We start from the raw sequence: 23916 nt of genomic DNA, 5'->3' as shown, positions 1-23916 counted from the left end.
TGTTATAATAAAACTATAATTGTATTATCCTAAGTACTTTTTTTTTTTTTTTTTAAGTACAGCACTTTCCCAAGCTTTGTCATTCTAGAAAATTACCAAACCCAAGAGCAAATTGAGAGCTAGCAGGTCAGAAGTAAGCGGAGGCTGAGAATCCCCAGGCTGTGACTGGCATCCTGAGGGGGTAGAAAGAACCCCCAAATTTGCAGCCAACAGGTCAGAAATCAGGGTGTCATGGGGGGTCCCAAGCTTGTGTCTGGCATCTGAAGTCTTGGAGGGACTTGGCAGTGGGGAGGATAGTGCCCTTTAACTGTGAGCTCTGACCCACCTCCAGGTGACTGGAGTCAGAGAAAGAAGTGCTATGTGTGCAGCTGGTGTCAGAACAGAGTGACAAAGAAGTGAAAAGTGGGGATACGATATTTTCCTGTGCACGTATGTATATACATGGGTTCGTATACACACAGATATTTCCTTGTTCTGTCTACTGAGAGGGCAACACCCCAGTACCAACGGGCATGCCTAGCACTCACATCTTGGTTTCTAACAGCATTCTGCAATAAAAGGAATCAGGCTTTTTGGAGAAAGGGATGATTCTAGCACTGGGGAAAGAAATCTACAAGAGGAGCGTGAAACATCTTATAAATTCCAGAAAGTAAAGAAATGCTAAAAATAATAAGCCATACTGACAGGTGTATGACAAGACACACAAGAGACAACTGAAGAGCTCCCAGTGGCCAAAGCTGGAAAAATATGAACAAAATAAATAAAGTAGAATTGGACTATAGTTGAAAGTATAAAATAAATAGCCATGGGTTCATATTACTACAAATAAATGATTGAGTAAATAATAAATGGGGACAATAAAAAAATCTCCCATATGGAAGAATTTCACATAGTTCTTGTAGACACTTCATTCTTGAGGAGGTGGAGAACAGCTCCCCACTCCTTAGGTGTGGCCTGTGCATAGTGGCTTCATCTCAAAGACCACAGAGAGTACGAAAAAGGGGGGAAAAGTCACTTGGCAGTGGGAAAACCTGACAAACACAGCCTCAGCCAGGTGATCAAGATCAACATCAGCAATGGTAAATCACGTTGACAGTATGCACCTGTCTTAGTCATCCAGTGCTGCTATAACAGAAATACCACAAGCGGATGGCTTTAACAAAGAGAAGTTTATTCTCTCACAGTCTAGTAGGCTAGAAGTCCAAGTTCAGGGCGTTGGCTTCAGGGGAAGGCTTTCTGCCTCTGTTGGCTGTGGAAGAAGGTCCTTGACATCAGTCTTCCCTTGATCCAGGAGCATCTCAATGCAGGAACCTCAGGTCTTAAGGATGCGCTCTGCCCCCGGCACTGCTTTCTCGGTGGTATGAGGTCCCCAACTCTTTGCTTCCTTCCCTTTCCTTTTATCTCTTGTAAGATAAAAGGTAGCACAGGTCACACTCCAGGGACATTCCCTTTACAATGGATCAGGGATACGACCTGGGCAAGGGTGTTACATCCCACCCTAATCCTCTTTAACCACAGGCAGAGATTTTGATTTGTAACACATAGGAAAATCACAAAACGGAGGACGACCACACAATACCGGAAATACGGCCTAACCAAGTTAACATGTATTTCAGGGGGACACAATTCAATCCATGACAGCACTCCTGATTTGACTACAGAGCTTTACCTCTGTAGTCTTCCTCGCAAAAATCCACAACCCCAGTCTAACCATGAGAAAAACATCAGACAAATCCCAGTAGAGGGACATTCTACAAAACGCCTGCCTTGTCCTCAAAACTGCCAAGATCGTCAAAAACAAGGGAAGCCTGAGAAACCGTCACAGCCCAGAGGAGCCTAAGGAGACGTGACAACTAAATGTGACGTGCTGTCCTAGGTGAGATCCTGGGGCAGAAAAAGGACCCTGGGGAAAAAACTAAGAAAATCTGATCCAAGCAGGGACTTCAGTTAATTTAAAAAAAAAAAAAATTTTTAGACATTGTCTGATGGAATCTATAAAAAAGCTATTAGAACTAATACATGAATTTAGCAAGGTTATACAAGGGAATGAACTGCTGACACACACAACATGGACGGATCTCAACCTGATTGTGCTGAGCGCAGGAAGCCAGACAAGAGCACGCATTGGATGATTCCATTTCTAGAAACTTCACATTAATCTTCAGTAACAGAGAGCAGATCAGTGGTTGTCTGAGGATGGGGCAGGGGAAGTGACAGGACAGAGAGCTTACATGGGGCACAAGGAAACTCTGGGATGAGAATATGTTTATTATCTTGATTGCAGCAATGGCCTCAAATGTATGCATACATCAGAATATCAGATTGTACACTTGAAATGTGTGTCAACTATGCCTTCATAAAACTGTTAGAAAGGAGGAAAGGAATGCATGATCAAGAATAGCTAAGACAATTTTGAAACAGAAGTGAAGTAAGGAAGGGTGACTGGTCTACCAAAAAAGACACACAATAAAGATGAAGTAATGACCACAGTGCGTGTGCATGGTGTCAAAACGGATAAATACAGCAAGGATCAACCACAGAGCCCAGAAACAAACCCGACATCTGTAGAAGTTCAGTAATTAACAAAGGCAGATTGGCCAATCCACGGCCCTTTGAAAATTAGTTCTCCATAGGGAAAAATACATAGAAGCCAATTCCTACCTCATACCACACACTGTAATAAATTTCTGGTGGATCAAATATCTAGATGCAAAAAAACAATGCTTTAAAGCCGTTAGAAAAAAATGTAGGTGAATATTAGCACAAGGTGGGAAAAAAGTTCTTATTCTAGATATAAAATTTACAAATCATAAAGAAAACAACTGATTTTTCAAGTTCTACACAAATTACCATTAAAAAGTAAAATGAAAAATTGTAGACAACAAATAGATAAGAGTATCAAATCCAAGGATTAACTCCCAGAAAATATATATAGGACTCCTACAGATCAATATGAAAAAGGCAACCCGATAGAAAAATACTCACTTCACAGGAAATCCTAAAGGCCGAAAAACTCACCGGTAATCAGGAAAGTACGATAAAAACCACAGTGAAATCTTATTCGACATTCAGCAGATGGACAAAAGTCTGAAGTCATAACCACACCCAAGGTCGGGAGGATGTACAAAAGGGGAGTTCTCATCACCGTGGAGAGAAGAAAACAGGCAAGCTGGCTCCTTAGGAGAGCCACCGGAAAGAGCTGGTTAGGTTGATGAGGCTGCACCCTGCCGTCCATCAATTCCACTTCCATGCAGATACCCAGAGAACGCCAGCATATGTGCACAGGGGTTATAAGCAAGAATATTCTTTGCTGCTTTGTTAGAAATAGGACAAGGAAATGATATAAATTTTCATCACCAGGAGAATAGCTTTTTTGAAATGTGGTTTTCATACAATATAACACTGTACAATAGATAAAATGAATAAACTGGTCATATAAGTGTCAGTATGATAAATTTCAAAACAAAATGTTGAACGAGAAAAGCGAGTTGCAGAATGATGCTGTACGACATCATTCATTTAAATTTTAAAAAGACAAATGACCCCAGCAGATACAATGTACGTGTACACACATACGAAGTATGAAAACATGTCGGGGGAAAAGAACACGCTTTTCAGGGAAGGGATTCCCTCTGATGGGGCCAGAGCAAGGGAAGAGAGGAAGCAGAACCAGGGTAAACCCCAAGGACTTTACTGTGACTAATATTTTAGCTCTTAAAAAACATTACAAAGAATTGAAAGCAGGAACGCAGATACTTGTATGCCAATGTTCACTGAAGCACTAATCACAACAGACAGAAGGTGGAAACAACCCAAGCGTCCATCAGCAGATGAGTGGGTAAACGAAATGTCGCGTATTCGTACGATGGAATGCCACCCACCCACACAGAGAAATGAAGCTCTGATACGTGATACGACATGGGCGAACCTTGAACACGTACTCAGTGAAGTCAGTCAGACACAGAGGGACAAATACCATGTGATCCCAGTTATATGAAATACCCAGAATTGGCAAATGAGTAAAGACAGAAAGTAGAATAGAGGTCACCAGGGTGGGGGAAGTTACTGCTGAAGGGCTACTCAGTTTGTTTGGGGTAATAAAAAAAGAAATCAGAAATTGATAGCGGCGTTTCCACGGTGGCACAGCATGGTGAACATAATTAACGTCACTGAACTATATACTCAAAACTGGTGAAAATGGCAACCTTTATGTTAATATATTTTACCACAATAATTTTTTTTAATTTAAAAAAGAGATTAAAAAATTGATAGAAATGTTAAGATTCAATAAAGCTGGATGCTAGGTGTTCCTTCTATTCTTCTCTTACTTTTCTGTATATTTGAAATATCTCACAAATGTTTCCTGTAGATATATTGGTACAAAGATTTCAAATGGCAGGCAGGACTCAGACTCCAGGGGCCCTGGTGGCGAAACAGCTAAGCCCTCGGCTGACAACCGAAAGGTTGGTGGTTTGAACCCACCACAGGCTTTGCAAGAGAAAGACTTGGTGATCTGCTTCCAAAAAGATTAAAACCCGGTTGCTGTCGAGTCCATTCCAATTCATAATGACCCTATAGGACAGAGCAGAACTGCCCCATAGGGTTTCTAAGGAAACAGACTGCCACATCTTTCTCCCTCAGAGCGGCTGGTGGGTTTGAACCACTGACCTTTCAGTTAGCAGCTAAGCACTTAACCACTGCACCACAGTCTAGGATACCCTATGGGGCAGTTCTACTGTGTCACATAGCACCCCTATGACTCAAAACCAATTCGGCGACACCCAATAACAACAGCACCCAGACTACGGGGGCATGAGTCACCGCCCCCCTTCAAGGGCCCAAGAGGGCAGCCCCTGTGGGAAGCCGGAGCACAGCATCCTCTGTGGAGACACAGGCAAGGGGATAATGACAGCCTGGCCTTTGCTCCCTCATGAGGCTGGAGTTAGGCCAATGCAGTTAGTGGGGCAGGAACATCGGAGTCCCCCAGGTCTGAGAGTGAATATCTCATGAGGACTCACTGGCTGCTCCAGGCCCAGGGGGACTTCTCCTTCCTTCAAGTCAGCTGTTTTCACATGTGAAACTAGGTGATACGTCACAGCCTATAGACGCATTAGTTTTTGTGCACTAAGGTTTTTTGTTGTTGCTGCTAGTTTGGCTGTTCATGACTTTAGACAGGACAAGCTCTCCCAGTTTTGCCCAGACCCCATCTTTCCTATTTATACTACTAGTTGCTGCAAGTGTTGGCATTACCTGCTTATAAGTGCCTGTGCCCATAATAGATGGATGGATAGCTGCTGTCAAGTTGACTCCAGCTCATGGCTACACTACGTACAACAGAATGAAACGTTACCCCGTCCTGTGCCATCTTAAAGGTGGTTGGTGTGCTTGAGTTCCATCACTGCAGCTATTATGTCGAGGGTTTCCCTTGTCTTCGCTGATCCTCTACCAACCATGGCGTCCTTTTCTAGAGACTGGTCTTTCCTGATGACGTGTCCAAAGTAAGCGAGCTGAAGTCTTGCCATCCCTGCTTCTAAGGAGCATTCTTATGTTACCTGCCTATAAGTGCTCTTATCCACCATAAATCACCACAAACCACCCCCAAAACTCAGCAGCTTAAACCAGTCAGCTCTACGTAGTTCACTGCTCACTGCAGTCAAGACGTTGACTGGCTTCAGCTGGAGGTTCTTCCCGAGCTGCCAGGACACCCTCACAAGCCTGGGAGCTGGGGGCTGGTAACCGAAGGAACCTGGCTGGGACACCAGGGATGCCTGGGCCCTCCTTTACGTGCCTCTCGCACCCACACCCAGAAGGCCCCCAGGCAGGTTGTCACGGCGGCATGGCCAAGGTGCCAGAGTAAGCAACCAGTTTCTCAAGAAGACAAGCAAAGCGCCTTTGGAGCTTCTACTTACATCACACCCCCTAGCATCCCATTGGTCAAAACCAGTCACATGGCCACCGCTGGAGTCAGAGTGGGCAGAGACTGAAAAGTTACAGGGCAAAGAGCCAGGCACTAGGACCATGAAAGTCATCAGCCTACTCCAGTGCCCTGCTTTTGCAGTTGTTTTGAGGACGAAATGAAGTGATAGGATGATGGAAAAGTGGAAAATGTAGATACTCAAGAGAACCGAGGAGTCTAAAATTGGTATCTCCACCTCCCGTTTGTCAGTTCGTCGTCCTGTGGTGGCTTGCGTGTATAGCTATGATGCTAGAAGCTATGTCACTGGTATTTCAAGTACCAGGAGGGTCACTCAAGGCAAACAGGTTTCAGGGAGCTTCTAGACTAAGACTAGAAAGAATGGCCTGGCAATCTACTTGCAAAAATAAGCCAATGAAAACCCTATGGATCACAATAGAACACTGCCCAATATAGGGCTGGAAGACAAACCCCTAGTTGGAAGGTACTCAAAATACACAGTGGCTACAACAATGGACTCAAGCACACCAATGATGGTGAAGATGGTGCAGCACTGGGCTCCGTTTTGTTACATTGTTCATGAGGTCGCCGTGAGTCGGCACTAATGCCACAGCAATGAACGTCAGCAAGAACTGAGGAACCCATCCTGGGCGTCTAGCTGGAATATCCAAGAGATGCAGGCTGCCTGCTCTGGTTCGCCCTCTCCTGTGTTCAACCAAAAAGCGCCTTTGAACTACTCCAGTATTCTGCAAAAATCTTTATCGTGGAGAGCTTCTCAGACTCCTCTTTTGCTCTGAACTGGGAAGAGTACATGTGGGCCTACACCTGGAGTTTTTAAAGGTTGCTCTGTAGAACCTTAGAGGTGGAGGGAGGGGGAGGGGAAGAGAGCGATGCATCTGGGCACCTCTACTTCAACAAGTACAGGCTCTTTGTGTGTCTTAGCTCCCAGACTTCTGCAAATGGTTTCATTTGAGCCAATTCAGAAGCCACCCACACAAGGCTGTCAGGAGAAACGGATCCACCTTCCGACGTGACCACTAGACACAGCAGCCCCACAGAGGAGGCTCCCAGAACCTCGGAGAAGAGCAGCTGCAAATTTGGAGCAAAGGTCGAGTTGAAAGCTTGGTTCTCTCATGTCTCTTAATAACAGCTCTGCTGCTTTAATTACGGGCTGCGGACGCTTAAAGCAAGGGAGAGAGCAGGAAGGGGAGAGAGAGGTGTCAGAGAAATACAATGGGCGGCAGCAACCTATATCAAGCTTCACCCAGATTTGCTCCTTGGACCTGGGCTCAAGGTATTTTATCACCTACCCTCAAGACACTGGCCTGCAGCCAGAGGTGGATATTCTGTCCCAAGTGTCTACGTGTGGCGTCTTCCACACTTTTTCAGGCAGTACCAGCCACTGAATTTTCATGGGCAGCATAAAAATGCGAGTCCCTGGTTCAAAAACTGTGACGAATTTAAGAAAACGACAGCTGAGCATTATACCAAGCACGGGGCCTGTACCGCCACCCATGTCACATGCCAAGTAGCCAGCCCTTATTGCAGACTAGAAGGAGACCACAACTAGTGGAGGGGAGCTGTTAGTCCCCCCGCCTCTTCACGTCAATACGGCCAACTCTCTAGATTTGGTTTTCTTATCAAATGATAGCATAAAAACACCAGTGAAGGTGAGGGACAATCTAGAAGCCACCTTTGCTCCCCCTGTATTCTGGAGAACTAACCAAGTCTCTGCAGAGAACATGAGGGGCAAAGAGGAATGCGCAGCCTCACGCCTCCGGCTTTAGACCTCATCGCTAAGGAAGCCTTGGTCTCTCTCCCTTGAAGGAAGCCCAGGCAGCTGTGAAAAGCCGTGGAGGTACTTGGGGAGGCAGGGGGCATTCTCCCCAAAGCACTTCCTAACACCTTTCTGTGTTGGATGTTAACCTACACAGACTGGAATGAATGTCAGAAATTCAGATTTTTTTCTTAGGAAACAAATATTTAATGAAGAATGTTTGCCCTGGTTGGTAAACTTTAAAATGTAGATTAAAACAAGGCACCATTTACACATTCGACTATCTTTTTAAAACTATGTATTTGTATATATGCATATATTGGTAGGTGTCTCTGCGTGGTATAAACAGCGAACTCCCTCAGCTGCTCGCCAAAAGGTTGGTGGTTTGAACCCTCCCAGAGATGCTTCCAGAAGGTCACAGTCTTGAAAACGCTATGAGCAGTTCTACTCTGCACACGTGGAGTCACCATGAGTTGGAATCGATTCAACGGCCACCACCACCACATTTATATATATATATATATATATGTGTGTGAATACGTGAATATGTGAATTTAAATTAACAGGAAAAGATTGGCGGCAGAGCTGCTGCCTCGTAATATCCACCTCCCTCCTTTTTTAGCCTTTACTGTGGTAACTATATACATAACAAACATTTGCTATTAAACATTCTTCCTGGGTACAACTCAGCAACATTGAGTTCATCATGAAATCATCACCAACGTTCATTTCCAAGTTTTTCCAGAATTACTTTTTGTAGATCTCAATGTCTAGGTACATTTTAACTACAATCAATCTACTTATGAACCAAAGCCCTGGCCCTCCACTCGTCTGAACAGCAGGGAGAACTTCTGTTGTCCCTGGGGCACAGGGTGCAGCACTGAGGCAGGGAGTTCAGTGGTTAAGAGTCAGGTTCTGGAGTCAGACAGACTCTTCTCAAGCCCACCTCTGCCAATCCATGTGACCTGAGTGAGTTGGCCAATTTCTTCAAGCCTCAGTTTACCAATCTATGAAATGGAGATAATGACCAAAACCAAACCTGTTGCAGTCAAGTCGATTCCGACTCATAGTGACCATATATGACAGAGTAGAACTGCCCCACAGGGTTTCCAAGGAGCAGCTGGTGGATTCGACATGCCAGCCTTTTGTTTAGCAGCCTAGGTCTTAACCACTGCACCACCAGGGCTCCAGAGATGATGGCAATTCACAGCAATTAAAGGAAACAATACCCTTAAGCCTCACCTACAGCCTGGCTGGTCCACAGGTGTCAGATCTCGTCCTGAGCTGCATTGAGCTGTCCAGCGAGGGCACTCAGTTCAATGTGAAGTTCTCAGGGTCCACTCAGGAGCAGACACTGAACACCAGGAGTCTGGGTTGCCTGGCACTGCCATAACAAAATGCCACAAAGTGGAAAAGAACAGGAACTTACTGTCCCACGGTTCTGGAGGCAAGAAGTCCAAATCCAGGGTGTTAGCAGGACCACACTCTCTTTGCCCTCACTAGGAGATCTGCTCTTGTCTCTTCCAGCTTCTGGTAGCCTTGGGCTTCTCTGGGTGTCCTTGAGTTGTAGATGTATCCTCACATGGTGTCTTCCACCGTGTGTCTGTCTCTGTGTCTATTTTCCCCTTTTATAAGATGCCACTCAGATGGGATTAGGACCTGCCCTGCTCAAATACAATCTTGTTAACTGATAACATCTGCAAAGAAAGACCCTATTTCCAAACAAGGTCACAGTCACACGTATAGGGGTTGGGATTTCAACATACCTTTCTGGGGGACAAAACTCAATCCATATAACACCAGGGTCTCAGGCTTCCTGGGGATGATCATTCTGACTCCAGGGACAGTATTGAGAGTCCTGATTTGAAACCTACCCCTCCTCTGCATGGCAGCTTCTACGCCTCAGCTACCCACCGAGCCCTCAGGTACACCCAACAGGACTCAGAGCCCAAGCCTAGGGTTGTGGCAACCACCTCCCCTTGGGCTCCTGTACTCTGTCACCTGCCCTCTCCACGCACTACCAGGTCAATCGTCCCCAAACACGACTGTCCTAGTATCCTAGTGCTACTGCAACAGAAATACCACAAGTGGGTTTGAAGTCGCACCATCCTCACTTCTTAAGCAGGGCTTCATCCAGTTTGAACCAGTTCAGTCATGGCCAACAAAGTAAAACTGGAAGAGACCCAAATTTTAAAAATTTGGTTGTCCAGGCCAATAACCAGAATGGGAAAAATTACAGGCCAAAGCTCTTGAATGGAAGACTCGGAAGAGGCACAATGAGCCCTTTCAGGAGCCTGATACGCAAGACTGAATTATCGGCAGGACCGTGGAAAGCGACATACTTTCAAAGTGGCATGATCCGCAGCTATCTTTAAGCAGGGCACCACTGTTTCCAACTCTGCACAAGATCCAACCAACAAGAGATTTGGCTACTATGCAATGCATACGCTACCCTTGTTTTCTAAGAGGGAGATTAAGTTTCCAGCAGGGCTTAGGCCTATAATTCTTTCTCTTCCGGTTATCATTTTGGTCCACCAAATTTTGAAAATTCGGGTCTGCTCCAGTGTGACTTCTTTAGTCATGACTGAACGGGAAGAACCAGTTCAAAGCTCTGCTTCTAAGGAACATTTTAGTTGTATTTCTTCTAAGACTTCAAAGTATTCTTCATTTATTATGTTGTTGTTTATTGGTACAGTGCTAAAGATTTTTATTTTCTTCATGTTGAGGTTCAATCCATACTAAAGGCTGTATGTAGTCTTTGATCTTCCTCAATAAGTGCTTCAAGTCCCCTTCAGTTTCAGCAAGCAAGGTGGTGTCACCTGCATATGACACGTTGTAGTATTATGTACCCCCATGTGTCTGTCAGTTTGTCATAGTGTGGGGGCTTACATGTTGCTGTGATGCTGGAAACAATGTCACTGGTATTCAGATACCAGCAGGGTCACCTATGGTGGACAAGTATCAGCTGAGCTTCCAGACTAAGACAGACTAGGAAGAAGGACCTGGCAGTCTACTTCTGAAAACAATTAGCAGTGAAAACCTTATGAATAGCAGCAGAACACTGTGAGACATAGTGCCGGAATATGAGCCCCTCAGGTTGGAAGGCACTCAAAGTACGACTGGGGAAGAGCTGCCTTCTCAAAGTGGAGTCAACCTTAATGATGTGGATGGAGTCAAGTTTTTCAATAAGGTCTTGGTGATAGAAATGACACTGGAGATCACATGATAGAATTTTGCAAAACCAACAACTCCTTCATTGCAAATACCTTTTTTCAACAACATAAATAACAACTATACACATGGACCTCGCCAGATGGAATACAGAGGAATCAAATCAACTACATCTGTAGAAAGAGATGATGGAAAAGATCAATATCATCAGTCAGAACAAAGCCAGGGGCCAACTGTGGAGCAGACCATCAATTGCTCATATGTAAGTTCAAGATGAAGAAAATTAGAACAAGTCAACAAGAGCCAAAGTACGACCTCGATTATATCCCTCTTTAATTTAGAGACCATCTCAAGAACAGATTTGACACACTGAACACTAATGACCAAAGACCAGAGGAGTTGTGGAATGACATCAATGATATCATACATGAAGAAAGCAGAAGGCTATTAAAAAAGACAGGAATGAAAGAAAGACCAAAATGGATGTCAGAAGAGACCCTGAAGCTTGCTCTTGAGCATAGAATAGCTAAAGAGTGAAGAAGAATGATGAAGTAAAAGAGATGAACAGGAGATTTCAAAGTCAGCTCTAAAGTATTATAATGACATGTGCAAAGGCCTGCAGATAGAAAACCAAAAGGGAAGACACACTCCGCATTTCTCAAGCTGAAACAACTGAAGAAAAACTTCAAGCCTCGTATTGTAATACTGAAGGATTCCATGGGCAAAATACTAAGCGATGCAGGAAGCATCAAAAGAAGATTGAAGGAATACACAGAGTCACTGTACCAAAAACAACTGGTCAACACTCAAACGTTTCAGGTGGCAGCAAATAATCAAGAACCAATGGAACTGAAGGAAGAAATCCAAGCTGCACTGAAGGCATTGGTGAAAAACAAGGCTCCAGGAATTAATAGAATACCACTAAACAGAAGCAGCACAGGAAGTGCTCACTCATCTATGCCAAGAAATTTGGAAGACAGCTACCTGGCCAACCAACTGGAAGAGATCTATATTTGTGCCCATTCCAAAGAAAGGGGATCCAACCAAATCCAAAAATTATGGAGCAATAACATTAATATCATGCACAAGTAAAATTTTGCTGAAGATCATTTAAAAACGGTTGCAGCAGTACATCAACAGGAAACTGCCAGAAATTCAAGATGGATTCAGAAGAGGACATGGAACCAGAGATATCATTGCTGATGTCAGATGGACCCCGGCTAAAAGCAGAGAATACCAGAAAGATGTTTACCTGTGTTTTATGGATTATCCCAAGGCATTTGACTCTGTGGATCATAACAAATTATGGACAACATCGTGAAGAATAGGAATTTCAGAACACTTAATTGTGCTCCTGAGGAACCTGTACTTAGACCAACAGGCAACTGTTCCAACAGAACAAGGGGATCCTGTGTGGTGTAAAGTTAGGAAAGGTGTGCAACAGGGTTGTATCTTTTCACCATACTTGTATGCTGAGCAAATAATCCCAGAAGCTGGACTATATGAAGAAGAATTGGGCATCAGGATCGGAGGAAGACTCAGTTACAACCTGTGATATGCAGATGACACAACCTTGCCTGCTGAAAGTGAAGAGGGCTTGAAGCACTTACTGATGAAGATCAAAGACCACAATCTTCAGTATGGATTATACCTCAATACAAAGAAAACAAAAATCCTCACAACTGGACCAATAAGCAATATCATAATAAACAGAAAAGATTGAAGTTCTCAAGGATTTCATTCTACTTGGATCCAAAATCAATGCCCATGGAAGCAGCAGTCAAGAAATCAGACACATTGCATTGGGCAAATGTGCTGCAAAAGATCTCTTTAAAGTGTTAAAAAGCAAATTTGTCACTTTAAGGACTAAGGTGCGCCTGACCCAAGCCATGCTGTTTTCAATCGCCTCATATGCATGTGAAAGCTGGACAATGAATAAGGACTACTGAAGAATTGGTGCCTTCAAATTATGGCGTTCGAAGCATATTGAATATACCATGGACTGCCAGAAGAACAAACAAATCTGTCTTAGAAGAAGTACAGCCAGAATGCTCCTTGGAAGCCAGGATGGCTAGACTTTGTCTCACATACTTTGGACATGTTGTCAGGAAGGACCAGTCCCTGGAGAAGGACATCATGCTTGGCAGAGTACAGGGTCAGCAGAAAAGAGGAAGACCCTCAACGAGGTGGACTGACACAGTGGCTTCAACAACGAGCTCAAGCATAACGATTGTGGTGATGGCATGGGACAGGGAGTGTTTCATTCTGTTGTACATACCGTCGCTATGAGTTGGAAGTGACTCAATGACACCTAACAATGACAACAACAACACAGTATTATGTAAAGTTTAAGTAACTATCATATTATATACAAATAATATCAGTTAAAAATAATTGGCCATTCACCAATATTTTCCAATATATTTGGATGCCTTCTTTTTTTTAACATTATTACCATTATCTTTATCAAGTCTCCTACTTTTCCACATAAAGACAGTGGTTATGGTTTATTTTGCTGCATAAATAATATCTCCTGTCCTCCCAGTTACATAGGTCAAAAATTCGACCTCCCTTTTCTTCTCAAGCAGTTCTGAGCTGGGTTTCTCTCTTGCAAAGGAAGAGTCTCAGCAGCTCAAATTTCCATCTTCTCTCTGCTAGTGAACCAACAGCACATGCCACCGCACATGCTGTCCTTTGAGCTGTTCTCCAATCTCAAATCCCAATCCAACATGCCCTCCCCAACACTGACTAAACGAATTCTCCCCTCCCCAGACTCAGGCAGCCTTCCAGGCCTCACGTTCTGCTTTAGGTGCCTTCCCTATTTATCCAAGTGAAATTGCAAAGAGCAGAAAACAACTCCAAGAAACATAAGGAAAAGATAAATTACAAGATACTGGGTTGTCTCATGTAGCCCTGGTGGCCCAGTGGTTAAGAGCTCAGCTGCTAACCAAAAGGCCAGCAGTTGGAATCCACCAGCCAGCTCCTTGGAAACCCTACGAGGCAGTTTTACTCTGTCCTACAGGGTCGCTGTGAATTGGAATCAACTTAACAGTAACGGGTTTTGTTTTTGGGGTTGTCTCATGAAACTCAGGATGGGACCAAATGAAGCCAGGCCCCTGGACCCAGCCAGACCTCCCTCTTTGCCTCTTGTCTCCATCTCTTCTGCACATCTGCCCTAGTCTTCTCCCTCACTGCTGGCTTTCTAGAGGGGAGGGCCACTCTGTCAACAGCCACAAGATTTATCTCCTACAGCTTCAGCCCCTAGAGAAAGACTGGATAAGCTCTCTAGGCCCAAGATAAAAATCCCAGGGCGGGGCCCAGTTTAGGTCAAGGGCATTGTTGGGCCAATCAATTGTGTCCAGGGGAGGCAAAGCCACATTGTACAAAGTGGTATTTAAGCAAATACGGCCAAAGAGAGCTTTCAGAAGGAAGAAATGTCGCTTTAATTTAGATTTAAATTCATCTTCTTCCTTATTTGCAATCCTTACCAAGAGTGGTTCCCTCTTGGAGATTTCTCTATCTCTCCATCTCTGTATCTCTCTCTCTCTCTCTCATGCACACACACACACACACACACACATACACATCCTCCTTGAAATTCTTTGCTTTCTGAAGTATTGTTGGAGAGAATAAACATCAAACCATACAACAGACAACAATGCATTCTAATCTATAGAATGTTTTCAGCTAGTCTTTAACTCTCTATTATAACAACATACAAGACCACATTCTCAGAGTTCCATAAATGAGTTACTGGAATTATACGTGGTAAAAGTTCCTTGTAAATCTCACTACTCAAAATGGTACTCAATATGTACTCCTTGGGTCACTACACTTTGATCTGACAGCTTTTATAACCTCTGGGTTACCCACCCCTCTCCCTAGCTATGGTCCATGTCTAATCTCATCATGATCTGAAGATTCTCTGACTGCTCTGCCTTCTTGTTGTCATCTGTTTGTGCCCATCTGTTGCAGCACAAAGTGAATAGAACTGACATGTGGGTCTGAGGCCCACCCAGGCTCAGCTCCAATCAATAATCTCATCTGACCCTTGCCTTAATACTGGCAGCGGAGTGGAAAAGTGTGAATGGTTTTAAGAAATCCATCACCACTCCTGACAAATTAACTTAAAATATGTTCTTCACAGTGATTCAATAGCCAACCACAAAACCAAACCTGTTGCCATCGAGTCAGTTCTAATCCATGGTGACCCTATGTGTTACAGAGTAGAAGTGCTCCATAGGGTTTTCTTGGCTGTAATCTTTACAGAAGCAGTTTTCCAGGGCTTTCTTCTGCAGTGCTACTGAGTGGGTTCAAACCACCAGCCATTAGGTTAGCAGTTGGGTGCAAACTGTTTCCACTACCCAGGGACCTAATTCAATAGCATTGCCTTTGAAAACAAAGGACAGCTCAGTGATTGATGGGTCTCTTCTGATGTCACCTCTACTTCTTGATGTAATAAAGGACAAACTGCAATATATTGAGTTAATTGATCATATTTGTTGTTGTTAGGTGCCATCAAGTTGGCTCCAACTCATCATAACCTTACGTATAACAGAAAGAAATGTTGCCCGTACGCAATCGAATTCTATGAGTATTTTGGAGGTTTGCACTACCCCTATTATTGATTAAATTGGTTCAGGTAGACTAGGTTATGCCACAATAATAAACAACCCCAAAAACCTCAATGGCTATCAACAGTGGTTTTCACCCACACTCATGACTAGTGTAGGATGACTGGCACTGTACTCCACATCATGTGCATTCAGGGACATAGGCCAACAGACTACCATCTGGGACGTCACAGATGGCTGAGGGAAGAGAATGTGGGGAGTTGTGCATTAGCTCTTAAGAGATTTTGCTGAGAAGGAACACCTGTCACTTCTGCTCACATTCCATTGGCCAGAGAGAATCACATGACCAGGCCTAAATTTAAGAGGACCTGGAATTGCAATGGCACCATCCTTCCATGTTAGAATATTGGTGAACAGCTAAAGAGTCCTAACGACAACTACAACCCCTTTCCCAAAACCAAAAACCAAACCCGTTGCCATACAGTGGATTCCTACTCATAGCGTCCCTACAGAATTGCCCCATAGGATTTCCAAGGAGCAGCTGGTGGATTAAAACTGCCGACCTTTCAGTGAGCAGCTGAGCCCTTAACCACTGAGCAACCAGGGCTCCCCACCTTTCTAGTGACCAAATACTCAGCTCAGTTTTCCTCCCTTAAATAAAATTTGCATATTCCTTCCCCAAGAGAGACAACTCACAAGTCTAACCCAGACATGGATCAAGCACCTCTGGCTAATGTGCGGCCATCTCTAATCCGAGGTGATGCACAGTAATTAACTTGAGCTTGGATGCAGCAACTTGTGTTCTGGAGACCTATAAGCTAAAAAACCAGGTTGTCTACCCCGCACACTCCCAGAAACCAACACACATTACCAATATTCTGTCTTCCTGCCTCTTTCCCTAGAACAACAAATTCATTAGGCATATAATCTGCCTTCTGAGTTACTGTGAACAACAGGTTAAACAAAATTTTTGGCACTGCATAATGTGGATTGTCATCTTCCCTCTTGATAACAGTTTCCTCACTGCCCGCAAGTTGTCCTTCAAGCCAATGACAAATTATCATTTTCTTGCTATGTTAGCACCCCACTCCTGGTAGCAATTTCTGTATCAGTCAAAATAAGCTAAATAATGCTACAGTAAGAAGCAATCCCAAAATTTCCACAGCTAAATATATATAAAAATTTTCTCTTTTTACATGTGCATTACGCATCAGTGATGGGATGGGGTGTGGCTCCATATCATCTCCACTAAGGGAGGTCATTTGACAAAGACATGAACTGTTATGGCAGGAAGAATTAAATGTAGTGACTTGTGTGCTAGATCTTAAAAACTCCTGTTTATACCATATAACCCAGAAATTCTACTCCTACTTACATATGCAAAAGAATTGAAAGCAGGGACTCAATCAGATACTTGTATATCAGTCCTCATTGCAGCACTATTAGCAAAAGCCAAAAGAAGGGAACAACCCAAGTATCTGAAAGCAGATGACTGGATAAACAAAATGTGGTGTACACATGCAATGGAATATTATAGAACCATGAAGAGAAATGAAGTTTGATGCATACTATGACACAGATGAACCTTGAAAATATCATGCCGAGTGGAATAAGTCAGACACGAAAGGACAAATATTGTATGATCCCACTTATCTGAAATATCTAGAATAGGCAAATGCATAGAGACAAGTTTATTAGTGCTTACGAGGGGCTGAGGGGAGGGTGGATGGGGAGTTATTGCTTAAGAGGTACTGAGTTTGTGATTGGGGTGATAAAAAGGTTTTGGAAATAGTGGATTGCACAACATGGTGAATGCAATGAATGTCACCGAATTATATGCTTAAAAAGTGTTAAAATGCCAAATGTTTTGTTATATATATTTTACCACAATAATCACATTTTATTGACCAAAGGAAGAGACATGGTCATGCCTAACTTCAAGGGGGTGGGAAAGTACCATCCTACCACATGCCTGGAAAGCAAACTAAGAAAATACAGGTGAATGGTCCTTATGATTATCACACTCATTTTTTTTTTTTTTTTAACCCAGGGACCTAAGAATAAGTTCAAATAAACTTTTCACAACCCTGCAACCAGCAAGCAGATACCAATCTTCACCTGTACTCTGTGCTCAAAAGAATGCCTTGGGCCAATTTACAGTCCAGTCTCCAAAATGCAATTTCTACTAGATTTTAAGACATGCTATGTGAAAAAATAATTGTGTTCTAATAAAGTTGGATTACAAAGCTAAACAGCCAATCGCTCTAACAGAGATCACAGAGATCCTGGACAGAACGGGAAAAAAATGTAGAACAAAATTAAATTTACAAAAAAAGGCCAGACTTCCTGGTGTGACAGAGACTGGAGAAACCTCCGAGACTATGGCCCCGGGATACCCTGCTAGCTCAGACCTGAAGTCACTCCTAAGTCCACCTTTCAGTCAAAGATTAAACAGACCTATAAACCAAAACCCCACAAGTCTGTCAGTTTGTCATATTGTGGTGGCTTGTGTTTTGCTGTGATGCTAGAATCCATGCCACCAGTATTCAAATACCAGCAGGGTCACCCGTGATGGACAGATTTCAGCTCACCTTCCAGACTAAGACAGACTAGGAAGAAGGACTTGAAAGTCTACTTCTGAAAAAACTGGCCAGTGAAAACCTATGAATAGCAGCAGAACATTGTCTGATATAGTGCCAGAAGATGAGCCCCTCAGGTTGGAAGGCACTCAAGTACGACTGGGGAAGAGCTGCCCCCTCAAAGTAGAGTTGGCCTTAATGACGTGGATGGAGTCAAGCTTTTGGGACCTTCATTTGCAGATGTGGCATGACTCAAAATGAGAAGAAACAGCTGCAAACATCCATTAAAAATTGGAACCTGGAATGTACAAAGTATGAATCCAGGAAAATCAGAAATCATCAAAAATAAAATGGAATGTATAAACATTGATATCCTAAGCATTAGTGAGCTGAAGTGGACTGGTATTGGCCATTTTGAATCAGACAATCATATGGTCTACTATGCCGGAAATGACAAATTGAAGAGAAATGACATCACATTCATCGTCAAAAAGAACATTTCAAGATTTATCCTGAAGTACAACGCTGTCAATGATAGGATAATACCCATATGTCTACAAGGATGATCAGTTAATACAACTATTATTCAAATTTACGCACCAACCACCAGGGCCAAAGATGAAGAAATAGAAGCTTTTTACCAATTTCTGCTGTCTGAAATTGATCAAACATGCAATCAGGATGCATTGATAATTATTATGGATTGGAATGTGAAAGTTGAAAACAAAGAAGGAACAGTAATTGGAAAATATGGCCTTGGTGATAGAAACAATGCTGGAGATCACATGACAGAATTTTCCAAGACCAACAGCTTCTTCATTGCAAATACCTTTTTTCAACAACATAAACAGCAACTATACACCAGACCTTGCCAGATGGAATACACAGCAATCAAGTAAACTACATCTGTGGAAAGAGACAATGGAAAAGCTCAATATCATCAGTCAGAAAAAGGCCAGGGGCCAACTGTGGAACAGTCCATCAATTGCTCATACAGGAGTTCAAGCTGAAGCTAAAGAAAATTATAACAAGTCCACGAGAGCCAAAGGATGACCTTAAGTAAATCCCACCTTACTTGAGAGACCATCTCAAGAACAGATTTGGCGCCTTAAACACTAAAGAACAAAGACCAGATGAGATGTGGAATGACATCAAGGACATCATATATAAAGAAAGCAAGAGGTCATTAAAAAGACAGGAAAGAAAGAAAAAAACAAAATGAATGTCAGAAGAGACTCTAAAACTTGCCCTTAAACTTAGAATAAGTTAAAGAAAAAGGAAGAAACGATGAAGTAAAAGAGCTGCACAAAAGATTTCAAAGGGCAGCTCGAGAAGACAAAGTAAATGTGCAAAGACCTGAAGTTAGAAAACCAAAAAGGAAAAACACTCTTGGCATTTCTCAAGCTGAAAGAACTGAAGACAAAATTCAAGTCTTAAGTTGTAATATTCATTATTGAAGGATTCTATGGGGAAAATATTGAACGATGCAGGAAGCATCAAAAGAAGTTGTCAGAAATACACAGAGTGAGTCACTGTGCCCAAAAGAATTGGTCATAATATAACCATTTCAGGAGGCAGCGTATCATCAAGAACCAATGGTACTGAAGGAAGAGGTCCAAGCTGCCCTGAAGGCATTCACAAAAAACAAGGCTCCAAGAATTGAGGAAATACCAATTGAGATGTTTCAAGAAACGGATGCATTCCTGGAAGTGCTCACTCATCTATGCCAGGAAATTTGGAAGACAGCTACCTGGCCAACTGACTGGAAGAGATCCATATTTGTGCTCATTTCAAAGAAAGGTGATCCAATAGAATGCTGAAATTATCTAACAATATCATTAATATCACACACAAGTAAAATTTTGCTAAAGATCATTCAACAGCAGTTGCAGAAGTACATCGACAGAAATTCAAGCAGGTTTCAGAAGAGGACGTGGAACAAAGGATATCATTGCTGATGTCAGATGAATCTTGGCTGAAAGCAGAGAAGATGTTTGCCTGTGTTTTATTGACTATGCAAAGGCATTTGACTGTGTGGATCATAAGAAATTATAGATAGCATTGAGAATAATGTGAATTCCAGGACACTCAATTGTGTACATGAGGAACCTGTACATAGACTAACAGGTAGTTGTTCCAACAGAACAAGAGGATACTGCGTGGTTTAAAATCAAGGAAGGTGTACATTGGGGTTGTATCCTTTCACTATACTTGTTCAATCTGTATGCTGAGCAAATAATTCAAGAAGCTGGACTATATGAAGAAGAACGGGGCATCAGGATTGGAGAAAGACTCAATAACAGCCTGCATTATGCAGATGACACAACTTTGCTTGTTGAAAGTGAAGAGGACTTAAAGCACTTACTAATGAAGATCAAAGACTACAGCCTTCAATATGGGTTACACCTTAACATAAAGAAAACAACTCGACCAATAAGAAACATCATGATGAACAGAGAAAATACTGAAGTTGTTGAAGATTTCATTTTACTTGGATCTACAATCAATGCCCAATGCAGCCAAAAAAATCAAAGGACGTATTGCATTGGGCAAATCTACTGCAAAAGATCTCTTTAAAGTGTTAAAAAGCAAAAATGTCACTTTAAGGACTAAAGCGAGCCTGAGCCAAGCCATGGAGTTTTCAATCACCCTGTATGCATACAAAAAAAACACAGGCTGTTTACCTGTGTTTTATTGACTAAGCAAAGGCATTTGACTGTGTGGATTGTAAAAAATTATGGATAACATTGAGAAGAATGGGAATTCCAGAGCACTTAACTGAGCTCATGAGGAACTTTTACACAGATCAACAGGCAGTTATTCAGACAGAAAAAGGAGATACTGATTGGTTTAAAGTCAGGAAAGGTGTGTGTCAGGGTTGTATCCTTTCACCATACCTATTCAACCTGTGTGCTGAGAAAATTATCCAAGAAGCTGCACTATATGAAGAACGATGGGGCCTCAGGATTTGAGGAAGACTCATTAACAGCCTGCATTATGCAGATGATACAACCTTGCTTGCTGAAAGTGAAAAGGACTTGAAGCACTTACTAATGAAGATCAAAGACCACACAGCCTTCAGTATGGATTGCACCTCAACATAAAGAAAACAAAAATCTTCACAACTGGACCAATGAGCAACAACATGATGAACAGAGAAAAGATTGAAGATGTCAAGGATTTCATTTTACTTGGATCCACAATCAACAGCCATGGAAGTAGCAGTCAAGAAATCAAAAGACACACTGCATTGGGTAAATCTGCTGCAAAGGACCTCTTTAAAGTGTTGTAAGGCAAAGATGTCATCTTGAGGACTAAGGTGCGCCTGACCCAAGCCACGGTATTTTCAATAGCATCATACGCATGTGAAAGCTGGACAATGAATAAGGAAGACCGAAGAAGAGTTGACAGCTTTGAATTGTGGTGTTGGCGAAGAATATTGAATATACGATGGACTGCCAAAAGAACGAACAAACCTGTCTTGGAAGAAGTACAACCAGAATGCTCCTTAGAAGCAAGGATGGAGAGACTGTGTCCTACATACTTTGGACATGTTGTCAGGAGGGATCAGTCCCTGGAGAAGGACATAATGCTTGGCAAAGTACAGGGTCAGCGGAAAAGAGGAAGACCCTCAACAAGGTGGATTGACACAGTAGCTGCAACAATGAGCTCAAGCATAACAACCATTGTAAGGATGATGCAGGACCAGGCAGTGTTTCGTTCTGTTGTGCATAGGATCACTATGAGTCGGAACCAACTCGACCGCACCTAATAACAACAACAACATATGCATGCAAACGTTGGACAATGAATAAGGAAGACCGAAGAAGAACTGATGTCTTTGAATTATGGTGTTGATGAAGGATATTAAATATGCCATGGGCCACCAGAAGAACGAAGAGGTCTGTCCTGGAGGAAGTACAGCCAGAATGCTCCTTTCAAGCAAGGATGGTGAGACTTCATCTCACATACTTTGGACATGTTATAAGGAGGGATCAGTCCCTGAAGAAATACACCATGCTTGGTAAACTAGACAGTCAGCAAAAAAGAGAAAGATCCTCAGAAAGATGGATTGATACAGTGGCTGCAACAATGGGCTCAAGCATAACAACGATTGTGAGGATGGCTCAGGATCAGGCAGTGTTTCATTCTGTTGTACACAGGGTCGGTATGCATGGGAACTGCCTCAATGGCACCTTACAACAACAACAACATAAAACAAACAATAACATAGGTGAGGAATGTGCATCTTAGTTCAAGTATATGAGACCAAATGGGCAACACCTGCCCAAAAACAAAGATGAGAAGGCAGAGAGGGACAGGACAACTGGATGAATGGACACAGAGAACCCAGGGTGGAAAGGGAAAGGGGGAGAGTGCTGACACATTGTGGGAAATGCTACCAATGTCACAAAACACTTTGTGCATAAATTTTTGAATGAAAAACCAATTTGCACTGTAAAGGTTCACCTAAAACACAATAAAAGAAAAAAAAAAGTTAAACAGGTTTCCTCACTGCAGAACTTCTCAGGAGTATCTCAGGTACCACTGTACCTTGAAATACATTCTGGAAAAAACTGGTTTTCATTTCTAAAAACGTAATTAAGCAGAAGGAGCCCTGGTGGCACAGTGGTTAAGAGCTTGGCTGCTAATCAAAGGTCGGTGGTTCAAACCCACTAGCCGCTCCATGGGAGAATGATATGGCAGTCTGCTTCAGTAAAAATTACAGCTTAGGAAACCCTATGGGTCACTTCTACTCTGACTTATAGGGTCTTTTTTATGAGTTGGAGTCAACTCAATGGCAATGGGTTTCTCTAGAGAACCCTGACTAAGACACCGGCCTATTCCATACATCTTATCCAGATACTTCTGGAACCTTCTTTGCTTTTGGCCATAGCAGAACTTTGGGTCATGCCTTGGCTTTCTCTGTGGTGTTCAAGTAGGCTATGTACCCATCTCTATCTAGTTACCATTGCATTACGACTTTAGAAGTACAAGACGGATTTATCCCCTGATACTAGACTGCATTATGAACAACTTAATGTGTGTTAAACTCTCAAGAATGAGTTCCCCCTCTTTTTATTCCCTTGCCTTATTTACTTCAAGAAGAATGTTGGGAGCTGACTCAAGAAGGATAACGCTCCGTGGTTATGTCTTCTGTGGGAGTTGAAACAAGGCTCAGTCAGCCTGCCAACCATATGCATGGTTGTTCCAACGCGAAACAGCTTCACTGATCAGTGAGCAGAGCGAACGGCAGCTGCTAGTTTAGTTCTGGCTCGAAAAAGAAGTTGTGACTTCTGCCATCTCCAAGGGCTGGTTAAAGCTCTGATTCACGCATGAACCACCCGGGCCGTATGGGTAGGCAACTCAGCTCGAGCTGGAACTTTCCATCTGAATTTTATCTGAGAATCCAGGAAAACAGTACTTCTGACACCAGTCCATTGCAGTTTTCTGATAACTACTTGAATAGCATAATTTAAAGCCACACACATTTAACCTCCGAAGATAGAATATGACTTGCTTATAGGTAATATATGTGGAGAGCTTCTAAAAAGTTATCTGCCCAACCATAGTACCATCTTCATCTCTTTAACTGATGCCATTAGTCTCTGAAGTTCCTTAATTCATTAAGCCTGTCTGTTATGGATTGAATTGTGTCCCCCAGAAAGTGCATGTTGGAATCCTAGCCCCTGTGCATGTGGATGTAATCATACTTGGAAGTTGGGTTTTCTGTGTGTGTTAATGAGGCAGTATCAATGAGGGGGTGCCCTGAACTGAATCATGTCTGGGTTACAAGGTGCAGCATAGACACAGGTACATACAAGCACAAACAAGGGAAGACAGAGGTCACACATGTGAAGATGGCCAAGGAACTGAGGAACGCTGGAAGAGACAAAGATC

At 42.8% G+C, this 23916-nt stretch overlaps 1 long non-coding RNA gene across 3 annotated transcripts in view; it reads right to left on the bottom strand.

The window, feature by feature from the left end:
* LOC126062730 (uncharacterized) overlaps positions 1 to 23916 on the bottom strand; it is a 232726-nt gene that overhangs the window by 187992 nt on the left and 20818 nt on the right. The gene's annotated exons all lie outside the window — the stretch shown is intronic.

The sequence above is a fragment of the Elephas maximus genome, chromosome 2 (genome assembly GCF_024166365.1).
Source record: "Elephas maximus indicus isolate mEleMax1 chromosome 2, mEleMax1 primary haplotype, whole genome shotgun sequence".
Classification (NCBI taxonomy): Eukaryota; Metazoa; Chordata; class Mammalia; order Proboscidea; family Elephantidae; genus Elephas; species Elephas maximus.
This window is presented reverse-complemented; position numbering and strand designations above follow the sequence as displayed.